The sequence below is a fragment of the Cataglyphis hispanica genome, chromosome 14 (genome assembly GCF_021464435.1).
Source record: "Cataglyphis hispanica isolate Lineage 1 chromosome 14, ULB_Chis1_1.0, whole genome shotgun sequence".
Classification (NCBI taxonomy): domain Eukaryota; kingdom Metazoa; phylum Arthropoda; class Insecta; order Hymenoptera; family Formicidae; genus Cataglyphis; species Cataglyphis hispanica.
In genome coordinates this window covers 1,543,664-1,552,098 of record NC_065967.1, presented here as the reverse complement: position 1 = coordinate 1,552,098, position 8,435 = coordinate 1,543,664, and positions in this window count along the sequence as shown.

Here is an 8,435-nt window from a genome sequence, read left to right as displayed (position 1 = left end):
TGAAATTAGGCGAAAGGAAAGAGAGAAAGAGAGAGGATAAAAAATAGATATTGAATATAACTACTTAATATATTTCTTACAATTTAATTTCTCTTTTGCGGATTTTACACCACGTTTCAACGTACGTTATATAGTAGAACTCTATTATATCGCAACGTAACGTAGAATGGTGCGTATCTCGTCCTCGTGCGTCATTAATATGTAGTCCGTACATGCTGCTGCGGCGGCAACGACGACGACAACGCAAGTGCGGCATGTCGGCAAAATTAATTCTACATTGTAGACGGATACTAAGTGCCTACCTGTTGCACTGTGCGTGATAGGACGATCGCGTTTTGAGCACATCAGAAGCGCGGACGATGAAAGACATTCGGCGAATGAAAAATTTTACGCGCCTGTCCTGTAGGATTGACGCGAGCTTAATCTTATTGTCAATTTCGCAAATTTGCTGCCCGTGATTTTCGAGATTCCCAGCTCACCCGCAGATATATCACAAATGTAAGCATGTGAGAAAGATTTCGCAGTTTTATTTTTTAAACAGCCACTTTTGGAGACCGCACGTTTTGACGAAATTTTGCTGTTTATTTTTCTTTTACCGTTGTAGTTCAAGGTGAATCGTTTTTCTTCATATTTACTAAAGTCAATATTTGATAAAAATTGTCACAATTTTGTTTAGTGCACGATAGAATTTATATTTGTTCAGGTTTTTGGAAAACCCATTTCTTTCTAGCATATTTCCGAACATATGTAAGATATTTATAGCGAGAATTGAATTTTCTCTTTTGATTCCAAGCCACTTGTTCGTTCTTTCATTACACTTTGTATAGCTTTATAGGGAAGCATGTGTCTATTTATTCGCAGACAGTAAATATACGTCAGCTCGCAAATATGTCAAGAAACATTGGTGAGAGAAACTTCGAGATGACTTACTCCGTCTGACTTACGTGATGGAGACGCATACTGGCGCACCTGTTGCACGTTAATTCAAGATAAGGAAAGAGAGGGAAAAAAAAAGAAAAATCGCATTGTGCATCTCGGTCGAATATTTAAACAATTTCTTTCGACTTGCGCCTTTGCGCTACCTGTTGAATCGCACAATCAACAAATTTCGAGCAAACGTCACCACGAATTACGCTTTCCGTCAATCTCTGCAGTTTAGTTTGTTTATCAAACCTGACAGTAGTCTTGTAAACTGTTGCTCCGGTGCTATTGACATTGGCAAGTTTAAGTAATAGTGATTCTACTGTCTGACTATTATTTACGTGGCAAAGATAAATTGTTGCATATAACATTCAATCTCTCTCTCTTTCTCTTTTGTGTGTGTGTGGGTGTGTATTTATCACATATGTGATAAATATATTATTGCAACATCATTATTATATACGAGCACGTTTATGTAATTGAATGAAAATTAATATTTTAAATATTATTTTTTTATTATATTCAATATAAATTATGCATCATGTAGATGCGTGTTTCTATAAATTATGAATCACATAATCCAATTTTTATATTTGATTAAAAGCTTTGCTTCAAAAATATTGTAAAAAAATAATGGTTATTTTAAACGTTTTTTTGTTGGTTTGTTAAGCTGAAGCTTTTAAACGATGTAATTGATATAGAACTATTTACACAACGAACAAAAAATCTGAGACGAGACATGAAAAACTGGATTTATCGCGATTGGAATCGATGTTCCTGACAATGTGAAAATTTTATTGATTGCAAAATAATCAATAACACTGCCGGTTCATTAAGAGCAGCAAAATATTCAGCTTCTGCCCGGAAAGACTATGATAGTTTTGGTGAGTGTTAAAACATGCATGCACATATTAGATTTAAGATTAAGACACATAAGAGATTTCAGATACAGAAATAAATTTGGAATAGAGAAATATTATTTTTTATGAAAAATTTTATTTTTTATGAAAAAGTGCTAATCCATTTACAAAATTCTCTAAAAGTGAAAATGTTTTCTCTTTTCATTTCTTTAAGAAGATATCGTGTATATAAAATTTCTAGAATTTTTTCAAATAAATGTAATAAATTACCTTATCGCACTAGTCGGGAGTAGGTTAGGGATTTATGAAGTTAAATGTGCTCGAAATTTAAAAAGAGCTAAAAATGATCAAAGCGAAACGAACGCGAGACCGTAATGTGCCATGCGAAAGCAACCAAAATGGAACGTGACCTCATACGTGATTTTTACGAATCACATTACAGGTGACCTCTTTTGCATAATGTATGTCATACGTTACTGCTGAAACTCTCAGTGCTACGATGATTTAGCCTAAAGCTGAAAGCTTTAAGCGTGGAAAGAATAAAAATCGCGAAATACGGGAGAATAAGGATATACAAGTGCAAGATATTTTTCCCGGGTGTATTGTAGAATCTTTACGTATCTTGGCCACAATAAAAGAAAGAAAAACATCTCTTTCAACCGTATTTGATATAAAGAAATGCCGCAACGTTAAAGAAGGTGTAAACTTAATAGTTTTATAAATATATTATTTCATAAACGTGTTTTTTCTTTCTTTCAAGATTTCAACTAAATATTAAAAGTTTTATATGAAAAATTTTAAATATATATATGTGCGATAATAATCAGTATACAGTTAGACATTAACGATGTTAGATTATACTTACTTTGGCTTATCTGGATTTGATTCTATAAAATAATAAACGATTAATACGTGCTAAATTACAATAGAAATAGTTTAGATCAAGCAAGAGGCAAATTTCACATTCCTGTACTTTTACAGTCAATTTTCGAAAGGGGCTTAAAGCATGGATGCGGGTAACTAAACGGTGATAAAGCTTTAATTGCAAGAGAATCATGATTACCAGGGCCATTTCGTATACGTCGTATACCAAAGGAACGATTACTAACCATGCCTTACGCCGGCTTGGTCGTTTGACGGAGCCTTGCCGGGGAAATTCATTATACGATTAGATAATTAAGTTAATTGACGAAGAGTAATGGAAGACGGGCGTCTTACCAGTCGTAAACTTTATGCTAAAACCGCATCACGTCTTAGAAAGTTATTACTTTACCCGCGAACGTTCCTTATTCAATTCGCATTTTCCGGATCAATTTTATTTCTTTGACGGTTTATCGGAAAAGAAATTTTTAAATGTCTCTTTTTTTTTCCACAATTATATCAACATACACTAGAATTATTAGTAGATTATATTTTAATTCCGAACATTTCCGATAAAAAAATAAGCGTATATATGAAATAGAGGGAATCCCGGAATTAGCTTATAAAAATGTGAATTTAAATCTTTTTAATTTTTTAGCAAGAAACGCCATGCATTACAGCAACGCGTTCGTTATTCTATGCGCAGCTAATACAAAATATAACTCAAATTACACTTTGTCGATAAAAAGGATTCCGGAATCTCATTAACGAACATTGTATATTCTTAAATTAGAAAACTGCACTAAAATTACAGATTAAATCGCGATTAGATTCAGCGGTCACGTTTCTCCGATGAACTCTATTGCAGAGCTTTTACTGCACAATTTCGCACGATTTAAATTCAGATCGCACGCGATTAGATTAGGCATTTATCCTGAATTAGACGACTGAGAATTGGTTTGTCTATTTAACGGCGTTTTTAATCGCCGTAGATCGGTCCGAGTAGAAAACTCTTACGCGGAATGTGCGTAAATGAAACTATTTGCCGATTGTTGTGTCTTAATAACGGCGATATAATATATAGCGAATACACCGGCATATTCATTTAATTGGCTCGCAGATAACAATAGTGCCAGGTTAATTGCGCTCGGCGGTGACACGAATCCGTTTTTTTTCTCTCTTTTTTTTTTTCATCCATTTTAACCGAACTGCAATCGGCTCGATTATGAGCGCATTCAGATCGCGCCGGTGCGATGTTTCGCCGTGAGAATTATTACCCCGTCTCGTCGCATTTCTTTTTCTCTTTTTTCTTCTCACTCTCTCTTTTTCTCGGTCGCTCCCTTTCTCTGTCGCACGTCCATTTTCATTTGCGTCCGCACACGGAAATGAAATGAAATGCCGTTCGATTAAGCTCGATGTTCGCGGTGCATCAATCGGCACGAGAGCAAATCGCATACGGCACTAATTTGTTAGACATCCGGCTTTATTCGCGTTCTATGTATATGTGACGAATACGTAAGACGACAACACGTCTTTAAATTTCGAAATGTGTTTTAATAATACTAATGAAATTTAACATTCTTTTTTAACAATTTTAATTTTGAAGATGATTTCGAACACATTACTTCCCTTAACTCTATATCATGCAATCTCTTTATAGAAACATGGTTGTACTCGTATTCGATAATGCTTTTCATTGCCGCGCTGCGATGCCAAGCTTGCGTTCTCGACGCAAATGTATGCATCACAATAACGTGCTAGCGCATATATATCGCTCGCTGGCACCCGCGTATGCCTGCCAAATACACCCCCCGGATATATACCGCTATTCAGAATATATGACATCATTATTCCCTCTGCGTGACTCATCTTTATCTCTCAAATTAGGGCGAACCGCATTGAGTGCATACCGGAGCAGCTAAAAAGCAGTGCGCACCAACTGGCAAAAGGCGATGCCCGTTTTATCGCGAGAAAAGTAGAACGACTATTAAAAATCTGCATTTTACGACCGTGCGATAAATTGATTGCTTTAATATTAACCATGTAATTTTTTAGAAAATTTAATTAAATATTATGAAATTAAATCAATTTTTTTTTTTTTTTTGTTGAGAAGAATTGAAATTATAAGCGATTGAAATAATTCTTGGCGAATAATAAATGCGATATCTTTATTGTCTCTCTTACTGAAAGTGAGAGATTAAAGTTAAATATATATCAAGTTGAATTGATGAAAATTAAATATTGTGTCTCCTCAGCGAAAATTATTACACCGTAGAAGTTATATATTTATTTCTCAAAGTACAATATATATTATATGCATTACAAGTATGTGCGATAGGATATAAATTACTGCTAATGCAAACAGTGCTTTGCCATTTTCAGAGAGATTGACATAGATTACGGTAACGAAAACTATCGAGCCAAACTGCGCGCGAGACCGTGTATTAGAAATGAGTCAAATGTACATTGTGAAATCAGGACGTGGCTTAAATGGCCGGTGGGAGATTACACACAACGGAAGATGAAGAATACGCGTGTCGGTGATGTTCTTATCCGAGTGAAACTGCATATACGGGCGTACTCGACAAAAAAAAAAAAAATATAAGAACTACAGCGACGGGAATAGTGCGGTGGAACACAAAAGATACAATAGGCGGTGAAAACTTTTCTGGAGGAGAAAGAGGACGGGGGAGAGGCGGTAGCTGGGGGATATGGTATTGAAACGCACAAGCTCGCCGAAAGAATTCAGGTCAATGGAAAAAGGCCCCGGTAGGACTACGGCAATACTCTTTTTACCGCTTTGAAGTTTCCTCAGAGTTTCTAATCCCTTTTCTCGATTCGATCACTTCGACATTTTCGACTTTTAATGTCGCGAAAAGTCTCGGCGAAATATTACTGTATTTTTTATTCATTGCGGCTTGCACAAAAAATATTACCTATGTCCCATTGATTTTCTGATCGTGTTTTTTTTGTAAGAAGCCATTAGTAAAATGCACTTTATATGACATATATACATGTTCTTCGAACTGATTAAGATTTTAATATTTAACACGAGAGAAGATTACATTCTTCTTTTCATCTTCTGTTTAAAGTGTTTGTGTGTATTTTGAATATAGAGATAAATATGAAAAATACATTTCGTAATATTTATATGTATATATATGTATATAAGCATCTGCCTGCTGCGCAGTCAAAGACATATTAAAGATACATTCTATAATGTACATAACATTTTCATGTATTCATGCGACTAGATAAACTTTAATGCATACCGGCGTTTTGCATTGCCTAAGTTATCGTACACGTGTAAGAAATTACACCTGAGAGTGTATACATATTTATAGGGATCGCTTCGTGGATACGTGTTATACGTGCCGTCGCTGTTATATGTGCCTGTTGAATTTGCCTGCCTAACCAATTTCCAGAGCTTTTTACCTGTTGCTCCAATATAAACCATATTCAAATATCTTCGTGCGTTATCTCTTTTCGATAATAAATATTAAACGATATATACATGTCCGTATGTGTGTGTCGAGCAAGAGGATAGAAGTAAAATTATCGATAGTCTCTCAAAAATTTCAACGGTTATTTTTCTTAGCATTCTAAATGGTAAAAACAAAAATTGAAAAGTTTCAAGAATTTTCAGAGATTTTTCCTGAGTGGAAATATTTTCGAGTCTTCGTAAGTTAAACTTTTTTTTTTTTTTTTTTTTTTTTCAAAATCTGGATTTTTTGTTAAGACTTAAATAGTATTAAAAAAAATTCTATTGAAAAATATTAATATCAAAATCGAAATTTGATCTTGATCGAAATGAAAAGATTAGTTATCAATTTTCATGTAACGAAAATGTAAAATTGATATATCGCATATCTTTTGATCTTTATCATTTTGTATTTTGTTGTTAGAATTTTTTTTTTATACAGCTTAGAGAAAAACTCTAACATTTCTTAGTGAATATTATCATAATCTTTATCAATTACATCAAAATTCTAAAGTGCTGATTTCAGAGAAGTCACTGAAGCTCGATTCTTATTTTAGCGGATAATGCATTATCGATGTTCGATATAAGATTTCCGAAACCGAACACCGCTATGCAAGAATCCGTGCTCGATAATGCCACTTTATCGTGTTACGTTTGATTTGACGCTAAAACGAGGGAAAATATATATTCAAGAAAGCAAAAGCTATCTTTGGTCAGTTTTCTGGCCATTTTCTATTTTCTTTTTACGTTCTGGCAATTCTATTCGAAACATTTATAAGTATATCAATAGAAGAGAATCGATTTTGTTTTATTTGATACAAAAATATATATTCTTTTTTTAATGTAAAAGGGTTTAAAATTATAGATAAAACTATTTTTGAGAAGAGCTTGTAAATAATGTTATTTTCAAAGATAATTGTACGTAATTACATGATTTTCAATTTTTACATCGTTTTATTAATAATATAACTCATTCGATTTGATATCTTAAAAATTATGACGACAAGATTATCTGAAAAGCTTGATTCCAGGAAAATTATCTTGTTTATTCAATCTGCGAAATATATTTTGAGTTGAAAAGAGAGTTGACAGTTTTAATAGTCTACCATCATTTTCCAAAGTATGTCGTAAATAACGGAGTTAATGCATTTTTCGAGCATTAGCTTTGCCAAAATTGAGAGATCAATAAGCATTATAAGAAATGTGAGAGTGCGCGCGCCTTTTCAAGTTCCGGTGTTTTCGAGAATATTTAAAAATATCAGCATTTAAAAAACATGCATGTAATATTTGAAATATAAGAGTAAAAGATGTGCTGATTATTTTTTCTGTTGGAAAATATTTTTTTTTAGAAAAAAATATATTAATATAAATCATTAATAAGTACTTATACCATTTTCTTTTAAATATTTTCACTTGATTCTACTCTAGTCTCTTCTTAGATTAAAAAAATTTTATATATTCTAGAATAAAAAACTACGTAGTGAAACTTCCACCAGAGTTACATCGCATATATGGAGTTTACAATTTCAGGCAAAAACGGGTGTCGGTCGCTTTTACAGGAGTAGTTTGAACAAATATCTACAGAACAGCAGTTGAGGGAGTAAAGAAAAGAAAGGACTCGCGCGGCACCGTGAATCAAGTTAAACTTTAATCAGACATAAATGACGGCGCGAACGTAATTTTAACGGACCAATAAAAACGGGGAAATGAAAATCATCAACGCGGATATCGTGTCGTGTGGCGCTGATAATGGCGTCGCAATGCAACGGGCGGCAAGTTTTTACTGGTCGCGTTATCGTTATGTCGCTTCGTGCCCCGCGAAAGCCGACAAAGGCCCCGCTGCACCGACAGATTTATGGATTCTACCGTCGACTGGAGAGCCTTTCCATGCGACGCTGAATAATTTTTGTTGGACTTTCGGTTCTTTCGCGGGAATTCCGACTAGCTTGGCGACCGAAACGCGACGACCGAACGAATGACCGATCGATCGTTCCGCGTCGTCGCTTTGCTATAAGGAGTAATGAAAGCAGGGGGATGAAAGCAGGGGGCAGAGGGCAAGGGAGGCTGGAAGGGTGATATGACGTGTTGATGAACTATAACTTTACGGGATATCGAATATTAATATCGAGGTTAGTTTAGAATATATATTCGGTTATATGCTTGCGTGTTGTGTGATATTAATTATTGCGCAACGTAGCTGAAACTTTAATAGGAACCGAGAACGAATTACGTATCGTACTCATTATTTTATATATACACTTTCATATACTTAATCGAAGGTACAGCAAATCTTCTTCATTGACTTTTAAAAT